Source organism: Octopus sinensis, linkage group LG25 (assembly GCF_006345805.1).
Source record: "Octopus sinensis linkage group LG25, ASM634580v1, whole genome shotgun sequence".
Classification (NCBI taxonomy): Eukaryota; Metazoa; Mollusca; class Cephalopoda; order Octopoda; family Octopodidae; genus Octopus; species Octopus sinensis.
The window spans coordinates 8274680-8284962 of NC_043021.1; the positions used below are offsets into that span (position 1 = coordinate 8274680).

Genomic DNA, 10283 nt, shown 5'->3' on the forward strand with positions numbered 1-10283 from the left:
ATACACATAATATACATGAAATAGCACTGCACACATCATCATCATCATCATCATTTAACGTCTGCTTTCCAAGCTGGCAAGGGTTGGACAGTTTGACTGAGGACTGGTGAGCCAGATGCTGCACCAGGCTCAGTCTGATCTGGCAAAGTTTCTACCAATGGATGCCCTTCCTAATGCCAACCACTCCAAGAGTGTAGTGGGTGATTTTATGTGCCACTGGCATGAGGGCCAGTCTGGCGGTTCTGGCAACAACCATGCTCAAAGGTGTTTTACATGTTACCTGCACGGGAGCTAGTCTGGCGGCACTGGCAACGACCATGCTTGATTGTTGTTTTTCATGTGCCACTGGCACATGTGCCAGTAAGGCGACACTGAAAACACTTTCAATACAGTAAAAATAACAACACTAAAACAAACTAGAGCACATGATGCTTAGTACAGTGAAAGCAAATAATAAAAAAATGAAAAAGTGATATTAATAATAAACTACACCGAACAATAAATAATACCATTAGCCAAAGAATTTGGCTATATCGATATGTACCATATCACTTTTTATAAAAAAAATACTGTCTCAAACAATCACTATAGGTGTGATATGCAATTGTGTATTGCATGCTCTAACCCTTTCGTTACCATATTTATTTTTATATGCTCTGTGTTTTTTTCAATTACTTTAAATATAACAAAGAATTTAGTAAAATAACTTAGTTATCATTCAGCTAGTGTTAGGAACATAAATTGTGATTAAGGTTTGGTGGAAGATTTTAATTCAATACTTATGAAAACAAGACATTTGTACTCCAGAGCCAGAGGCAGTGTCAGCCAGGTTGGTATCAAAAGGGTTAAATATAACAAGGAATTTAGTAAAATAACTTAGTTATCATTAAGCTAGTGCTAGGAACATAAATTGTGATTAAGGTTTGGTGGAAGATTTAAATTCAAAACTTATGTAAACAAAACATTTGTACTACAGAGCCAGAACTGGTTTCAGCCAGGTTGGTATCGAAAGGGTTAAATATAACAAGGAATTTAGTAAAATAACTTAGTTATCATTAAGCTAGAGTTAGGAACATAAATTTTGATTAAGGTTTGGTGGAAGATTTTAATTCAATACTTATGAAAACAAGACATTTGTACTACAGAGCCAGAGGCGGTTTCAGTTGGGTTGGTATCAAAAGGGTTAAATATAACAAATAATTTAGTAAAATAACTTAGTTATCTTTCAGCTAGTGCTAGGAACACAAATTGTGACTAAGGTTTGGTGGAAGATTTTAATTCAAAACTTATGAAAACAAGAGATTTGTACTCAGAGCCAGAGCCAGTTTCAGCTGGGTTGGTAACGAAAAGGTTAATGCTCTAAGAATGTTATATCCTGAATATATGTTGCTGAAATTAGAGTGTGTCTAACATGTTAGTACTTTTTGATGCAGTAATTTCTGTTGTATAGACCTATGTAAGAAATATTTACTGCTAAACAATATAATTAAATACGAAAGCTAACTGTAATTCCTTTTTTGGTATACTGCTTATATTTATGTATTAAGTAAAAGAAATAATGTAATAATAGGCTCACCTTGTTTGACAATCTAAGTTTGATGAATGAAAGAGTTGAGAAAATCCAATTGTTAGATGTATCAGATAAAAAAAACCGCGAAAAACCTTTTAAAGTGGCTCTGATGTAGTGTGAATCTGTGAATATTTTATCTATAGTAGCCTCCCAAAAATAACTGATAAAAAATTTGAAGAGTTATCTTGAACAGTGTATGGTTGTTAATAGATATCAATGCATGTGTATAAATCTTATATCACAATAAAAGGATTGTTAATGCGGTAATTAGTTTTTGAAGTGCTTGGCTAACGTTAGGCTTCGTTCAATGTCACTGGCCAGCCAGAACATTTGTTGTTAAGGACTTGATATCAGAAGCAAGATCATGATACAATTAACAGCTGAAACAGGAATGTGCTGAACTAAAGTGATACCAATCCCACCAGCTAGAAACTATTTTCAAAATTTTTCAAATACATTTTTCTTCATAATTTGTATCTTATGACAACAAATTCAATTGAATACATCCTGTGTTTATGTCATTCTTTCTCAGAATTTTACATTCACTCTAACAAAAATTAGACAGGGGGTCATTGCTTTCATCAATTATAACTGCCACGTGTTTGTGTATGCGTATGAATGAGTACGTGTGTGTATGCGTGATTGTGTGTGTGTGTGTATACATTTATTTTCTTTTACTTGTTTCAGTCATTTGACTGTGGCCATGCTGGAGCACCGCCTTTTAGTCGAGCAAATCGCCCCAGGACTTATTCTTTGTAAGCCTAGTACTTATTCTATCACTCTCTTTTGCTGAACCGCTAAATTATGGGGTACGTAAACACACCAGCATCGGTTGTCAAGCGATGTTGAGGGGACAAACACAAACACACACATATATACATACATACAACAGGCTTCTTTCAGTTTCTGTCTACCAAATCCACTCACAAGGCCTTGGTTGGCATACGTATATATATGTATATATATATATATATATATAAATATAATATATACACACACGTGTATATATGTATGTACCCTTTTACTTGAAGTATTTCGTGTACTTGAAGTATTTCGTGTTGCAAGACAGTGCGTGAGAGAGAATTGTGATGTGGTAGGAGAGAAATGTGTCGGTATAGATGATGATTCACTTGCACTAAATGAGGCTGCAAAGAGAGAGGTTTGAAGATGCCACTATGAAAGGTGTGGACACAAGGATTAGAATCGAAGGGCCTTAGAGTCAACCTAGCTAAAACCAAAGTCCTAATAAGTAGGAAGGCAGACAAATCAAAAGACGCCTTCAGGTAGATGACCCTGCTCAATCTGTAGAAAAGGCGTAGGTAGAAACTCTATAAGATGCACCAAGTGTATGCTATGGACACATAAGAGGTGCAGCAATGTCAAAGGAAGGCTAACTAGGAAGATAGTTTTTGTATGTGACAGATGCTGAGGAGCAATAAACACTGAAAATGCGCAGAAACCAACTTCCGCTACATTCCAGGGAGAAAAACTAGAAATAGTTGATAGCTTCCATTACCTAGGTGACCAAGTCAGTAGCGGGGGCGGGTGTGTTGAAAGTGTAATTGCTAGAGTAAGAATAGCCTGGGCAAAGTTCAGAGCTCTTACCTCTGCTGGTGACAAAAGGCCTCTTGCTCAGAGTAAAATGCAGACTGTATGATGCATGTGTACGAACAGCCATGCTACATGGCAGTGAAACATGGGCCGTGACTGCTGAGGATATGCGTAAGCTCACAAGAAATGAAGCCAGTATGCTTCGATGGATGTGTAATGTCAGTGTTCATACTCGACAGAGTGTAAGTACCTTGAGAGAAAAGTTGGACCTAAGAAGCATCAGTTGTGGTGTGCAAGAGAGACGTTTGTGCTGGTATGGTCATGTGGCGAGAATGGATGAAGATAGTTGTGTGAAAAAGTGTCACACCCTAATGGTTGAGGGAACCTGTGAAAGAGGTAGACCCAGGAAAACCTGGGACGAGGTGGTGAAGCACGACCTTCGAACATTAGGTCTCACTGAGGAAATGACTAGAGACCGAGACCTTTGGAAGTATCCTGTGCGTGAAAAGACCCGGCAGGACAAGTGAGACCATAACCCGTGGCCTCTACCTGGGATGTAGCCAGCCCACTTATGCATACCTTTCCTTCTTGGGACACAAAACTCTACTTGTGAAGACCTGTTGAGGTAAGTGAAAATCGAAATTGATCAACATCAATGGAAATTGTAGTTGTGATACCAGTGCCGGTGGCACGTAAGAGAACCTTCCAAATGTGGCTCTTGCCAGCACCGCCCTGACTGGCCTCTGTGCCGGTGGCATGTAAAAAGCACCATCCGATCGTGGCCGTTGCCAGCCTCATCTGGCCTCCGTGCTGGTGGCACGTAAAAAGCAGCATCCGATCATGGCCATTGCCGGCCTCGTCTGGCACCTGTTCTGGTGGCACGTAAAAAGCCCCCACTACACTCATGGAGTGGTTGGCGTTAGGAAGGGCATCCAGCTGTAGAAACACTGCCAGATCAGACTGGGCCTGGCTTCCCAGACCCCAGTTGAACCGTCCAACCCATGCTAGCATGGAAAGCGGACGTTAAGCGATGATGATAGATGTCTAAGCATGTAGAATATCATGAGAACATAGTTTGGGTTATAAACCCTTATCCATAATCAACCACACCTCTGCCCTTATTCATTACCTCTTCCCCCATCTGTTATTCCCTTTTGACACTCTTTAGAAATTATGCACCCCCTCCTTTCCCTCCTGATCCAGTGTCCATATTCTCTCTTATACTCACCAACTAGTATCTTGAGATTCTCTGGCATCTCATAACTACCATCTCTATCTCCTATCCAGCTCCTCCATCCACCCTTAAATAATGTGGGGTAGCCATGTATCTCCTCTATAGTAAGACAATTGTGCATGTCCCTCTCTCAAGCTTTAGCCACATTGAGCAAAAACATACTTCATCTCTTTCCTTTCTTCACAAACCCTCTGTGACAAGATATGCAGTGACATACATCTGGAAAATCCTGGAAGGCCTTGTACCAAACATTGGCAGTGAAAGTTATGCAACAGTTGAATGGGGTACTACTACATAGTGCCAAAGGTCTCAGCATCACCATCAAAATACAGCCTCAGATGTTGCAACAGCTTGGGTTCCTAGGGCCCACAGCTCTTCAATATCCTTGCAAAATGCTTGAGAGACCTGCGTGGTGTTGATGTAGGTGTCTTCAAAACAAAAAGGCCCCATTTTATATATAAGTATCATAAAACCTACCCTTCACTCTGAAGGATAAGCCCTTTATTGCCAGTAGAGATAGTAGCTCCCTGAAATTTTCCAACCAGTTTTCACATTAGGGACTATATCTGAACACTTATCTTCACAGCTAATTAAGTCCCCTATGTTACAACAGCTCCCAACTACTTCTAGAGAGCTGTCTAAGCATTGGAAAGTCCATTTCACATGCACTTTTTCTAATCTTGTGCTCCAGTGTATCAGCTGCTTTCAGAGTCAAACCCTTCTGTTAATCAGCCTGTGACCCCACAGTATCTCTTATGCACCCATTATTTATACAGAGTACACAATATGGAAATCTTGTTTACCTGTTTTTCAACACACAGCGAACAGTCATTTCCCAGGTGAACTTCTATTTCTAAAACTTTAGTCTTTGCATAGCTTACTTTCTGACCTCTTCATTATAGGTTTCTGGACCAGGAATATGAATATATATATATAAATGTGTGTGTGTGTGGGGGGGGGGGGCGTGGCTTAGTGGTTAGGGTGTCAGCATTATGATCATAATATTGTGGTTTCGATTCCTGGACCGGGCGACGCATTGTGTTCTTGAGCAACACTTCATTTCACGTTGCTCCAGTCCACTCAGCTGGCAAAAATGAGTAATGCTGTGATGGACTGGTGTCCTGTCCAGCTGGGGAACACATACGCCATAGAAACCAGGAAACCGGGCCCATGAGCTTAGCTAGACTTTAAAAGGGTGCATTTATTTTATTTTATTTATTTTATATATATATATATATATATATATATATATATATGGAAAAACAAGTCAAGGTAGAAAATGCTAAAATAATTTTATAAAAAACATTTCAGTTTGTTATATAAAATTATTTTAGCATTTTCTACCTTGACTTGGTTTTCCATATATATATCAACGCGTGTTCCTTTTCAACCTTCTACATATACATGTGTGTGTGTATGTCTGTGTACCACCACCACCACCACCACCACATACATACATATCATCATCATCATCATTATCATTTAACATACATGTTCCCTGCAGGCATTGGTCTGACAGAATCCAAAAGGCCCAAGAGCTCGATCATTTTTTTTTAGTTGAATGTATAGATCCCGGTACTTATTTTTAAAAGCCTAATTCTTATTCTTGCAGCCTCTTTTGCTGAACCACTAAGTTACGGGTATGTAAACACACTAGCACCAGCTGTCTTCTTGTCAAGCAGTGCTGGCGGGAAAAACACAGACACAATGACAAGAGGGCAGTCTCAGGCACATTGGCATAAAAAAGATTACATTTCTGTTATGGTTTTGGAGGCAGTTGGTGTAGCTAGAGTGTGAGCCACCCGAGGCAACGCTTGAATTTCCTACCCCCACCCTTGAGCCTCTAAACCCATGCATTTTTATACAGCAGATCTAAAAGTATCACCCCACCCACCCCATGAAAGCATTGCTCTCAGGTGTGGCGCAGGAGTGGCTGTGTGGTAAGAAGCTTGTTTACCAACCACATGGTTCCGGGTTCAGTCCCACTGCGTGGCACCTTGGGCAAGTGTCTTCTACTATAGCCTCGGGCCGACCACATCCTTGTGAGTGGATTTGGTAGATGGAAACTGAAAGAAGCCCGTTGTATATATGTATATATGCGTATGTGTGTTTGTGTGTCTGTGTTTGTCCCCCTAGCATTGCTTGACAACCGATGCTGGTGTGTTTACGTCCCCCATAATTTAGTGGTTCAGCAAAAGAGAGCGATAGAATAAGTACTGGGCTTACAAAAGAATAAGTCCCAGGGTCGAGTTGCTCGATTAAAGGCGGTGCTCCAGCATGGCCGCAGTCAAATGACTGAAACAAGTAAAAGAGTAAAAGAGTACCTCATCTGAGTACATCACAGTTTGGAGGACAATGAAAAGAAGTGAAGCTGAGGACTGAATCTTTGATGTATCCCTACTGAATTCATTGCTATACTTATTACTAATCTCTTTTACTTGTTTCAGTCATTTGACTGTGGCCATGCTGGAGCACCGTCCTTTTAGTCGAGCCCAGGACTTATTCTTTAGAAGCCTAGTACTTATTCTATTGGACTCTTTTGCCGAACTGCTAAGTTACAGGGACGTAAACACACCGGCATCGGTTGTCAAGCAATGTTGGGGAGGACAAATACAGACACACAAGCATATATACATACACACACACATATATACATATATATATATATATATATATATATATATATATATACGACAGGCTTCTTTCAGTTTCCGTGTACCAAATCCACTCACATGGCTTTGGTCAGCCCGAGGCTATAGTAGAAGGCATTTGCCTAAGGTGCCACGCAGTGGGACTGAACCCGGAACTACTTACCACACAGCCACTCCTACGCCTAATACTTACTTTGCTAACGGCATCTCTGCACATGGCTTGTACAGCTCTCACAAGCTATTTGCAGATCCCTAGTTTCCTCAGAGAGCACCAGATCTTAGATTATGGAACTGTGTCAAAAGTCAAGAAATGTCACGTACAGGGTTTACTCTTGGCAAAATACTTCTGCATTCTCCACTAAAAAAGATGGCAAATATTTCTTCTTGGCACAAAACCAAACTGCATTACATCTCTGTAAATTCTGTTCCTAATAAAATGCACTGCATCTCTCTTTAGCAACTTTCATAACCTGATCCAATAGTTTTACGCTTCTAGAGTAAACTTAGTCTCTGCTTTCAACTGACACTTTTTCTCTTGAGTTGAGCAACAACCATAACAGTTTGTTGACAAAATATACATGGATAAGTGTGTGTTTGTGTGTGTTGACAAATGCAATAGAAGAAATGTCTAGTTTGTATCATTAAAGAACAGACTGTTATTGCGGTTCAACCTAAGTCAGCTCTGATCCAAGAGACCTATGATCAAAGCTATTCCAACCATGACCACCCATCTTTTTCGTTCCAGATATCTAGAACTATATTATTCAATGTATTCTATCCCTTTTTTTAAGATGCAAGGGTGTGATTTAAGGAAAATTTGGCGGCCATTTCTAGCAGTTCGAACGACCATGTAGATTTTACACCCTCGTTAGCTCGTCTTTGCGTTAACAGAAATGCAGAGGGAGAGAGAGAGAGAGAGAGGAGAGAGAGAGAAAGAGAGAGGAGAAGAGAGAGAGATGCCGAAATATAACAATATCAGGACATGTAGATGAGAGAGAAAAGATGAAAAAATGCAAGAAAATAGATTACATACATACATACAAACACACATACACGTACGCGTATAAGGGATATATTAATGGATAGATACGTTTCAATAGGAAGGAACACAGCACGAAATAAATCGATAGAAAGATAGACGAACAAACAGCTAAAATAGTAGGAGATAACAGAATTTATCAGACAGGTAAATGAAGATGGAGAATGAGAGAAGGAGAGACAGAAAAGGTAGATGAATATGAAAAGAAGTAGGTAGAAAGAAGAAAGGTATTGTGGAATAAGACGAAGTGAGAGTGTCAGTTGAAAGCAGAGACTCCAGAGTTTGTGCACGAACTCAAAAGTAAACGGTAACTTGTAATTGTAGGTAATTGTATATGAGTGGTTAGCTGGTTTGTTAGTTTGGTTGTTAATAAATGGAAGTGGCGATGCCCGTCGTCATCGCTGTTGAATTCCAGGTAAACCCTAATGAAACAGAATTTTTGTTCAATCGCCTTCCGACCGTGGTCATCCCATTATTTTTTTTTTTCGAATACACTATATCTAGGAATGCCCTCCGTTTAAGATAGTATGTTGTGGTATGAAGAAGATTTGGTTGCTATTTCTAGCAAGCAAATGTCTATGTAGAGGTTCCCTTATGCGGCATAAGTTCAAACCTCGGTTTCTGTTCGTGTTATCACAAACCGCCGAAAGCGAGCACGATAAGGGGACACTGTACGACAATGTACCCTTAATTAGGAAATTCAATAAATATTTTACCACGAAGAATTATCGTCGTTAATAGGGCTTTGGGTGGGGCTTGATACAGTAACATAGTCTAGAGGAGGGGGAGAATTAGTGATAAGAGCGGTAGTTAAGTATCGATCAATAGTTTTGAGCATAATCTTATCCCAACAATTTTAAGGGTGTGTGCGCGAATCTTCGTAGAGCTGTGTGTGTGTGTGCTTACACACACATACACACACACACACGCAATTACTGGGGTTATTTCTGAGTGTGTGCACAAGTGTTTGCAGGATTGGATCTGTGTATGAGTCCGTAATATTAAAACTGTGTGCGCGTATATATATATATATATATATATATATATATATATATTATATATATATATATATATATACATGTTCTTATATGTTTATATATATTTTGTGTGTAAGCATGTATGCGCAAGAGAATTTGTAAAGATGAATTTATTTATTAAATGAGATGAACTGTTCACTTAAAAGAAACCAAATCATTTCTTCAAAACCCATTTAGATTGATTGTGGCCAAAATAGGAACAGGTTTTCCTGAGTTCGTCTGCATAGGCATATCTTTGAATCTATCTGTATATATAGTCACATGTTTGCGGATATATATATATGAATGTACGGTAAATATGGGTACTTGTATACACACAGATATCAAAATTAGGCATTCGTGACCACGTTCGTAAAATCTGAATAAAATCAAGGCAAAGTTATCTTCAGTAACCTATTGGTTAATACTGGAGATAATACTTAAGCGAGCACTACCTTCTTTCTCTCAACATATTATACGACTTATTCCCATTCACTACATTTTTAAATTCACCACAAGAAGGAAAACAAAATATTGATCTATGAACAACCCCCTAAACATCGTCTTTCCAATGACAATGTTCCGTTCTCATCTACTAATGTCTTATTTCTCTTTCGATTCTCTCTCTCTCTCTTCTTGCGAATTTCGTGTTTCCATCGCCTCCTCAAATCTCTCTCCCCCAAACACAACATCCATGTGAAAGTATAATATCGGTAATGTTTACATGTGACTCTGTATACATATACATACTAATATATATATATATATGTAGGAATGAATATATATATGTGTACGTACGCGAGAGCATTTCTACTTGATATGATCAACTTACCTTGAAAAATCTGGAGTCTGTATTAAAGAGAGTCATATCTGATCCATTCTGCGTGTATATGCATACATAGATGTATGTATGGAATATTTCTTTTCCTGTCTAATTCAGAACGATGATGACGACGACGGTGGGGGATAATATACAAAATGTAGCCCCGATGTAGAGCAGTGCGATAAAAAAAAAAAATCCTTATCCTACCAAATAGCCAACATGAACTACAACATTCGCCAAAGCCGGAGCAAATGGCAATGTCTGATATAGGACGATCCCCTCCTCTTTTCTTCACTCTGTTTCTCTCTCTGATCACACCCCACTCAGTCTGTTCCTCTTTGACTGACATTTGAGATTATCTGTTTCTCATCTATCTATCTATCTATCTATCTATCTATC

General features: G+C 39.1%; 1 protein-coding gene across 4 annotated transcripts in view; it reads right to left on the reverse strand.

Annotated features, from left to right (window-relative positions):
• The window catches only part of LOC115224426 (DNA damage-regulated autophagy modulator protein 2-like), a 61765-nt gene extending 51512 nt beyond the window's left edge, over positions 1 to 10253 (reverse strand). The window contains exon 1 of one of the 4 annotated variants that reach the window (XM_036513272.1): positions 9894 to 10243. The gene's annotated coding sequence lies outside the window, so the exon portion shown is untranslated. Of the gene's footprint in view, positions 1 to 1576; positions 1987 to 9893 lie in introns of those variants that run through there. The other 3 variants (XM_029795325.2, XM_029795326.2, XM_036513273.1) reach the window with 3 other exon arrangements.
• Between the last annotated feature and the right edge of the window lie 30 nt (positions 10254 to 10283).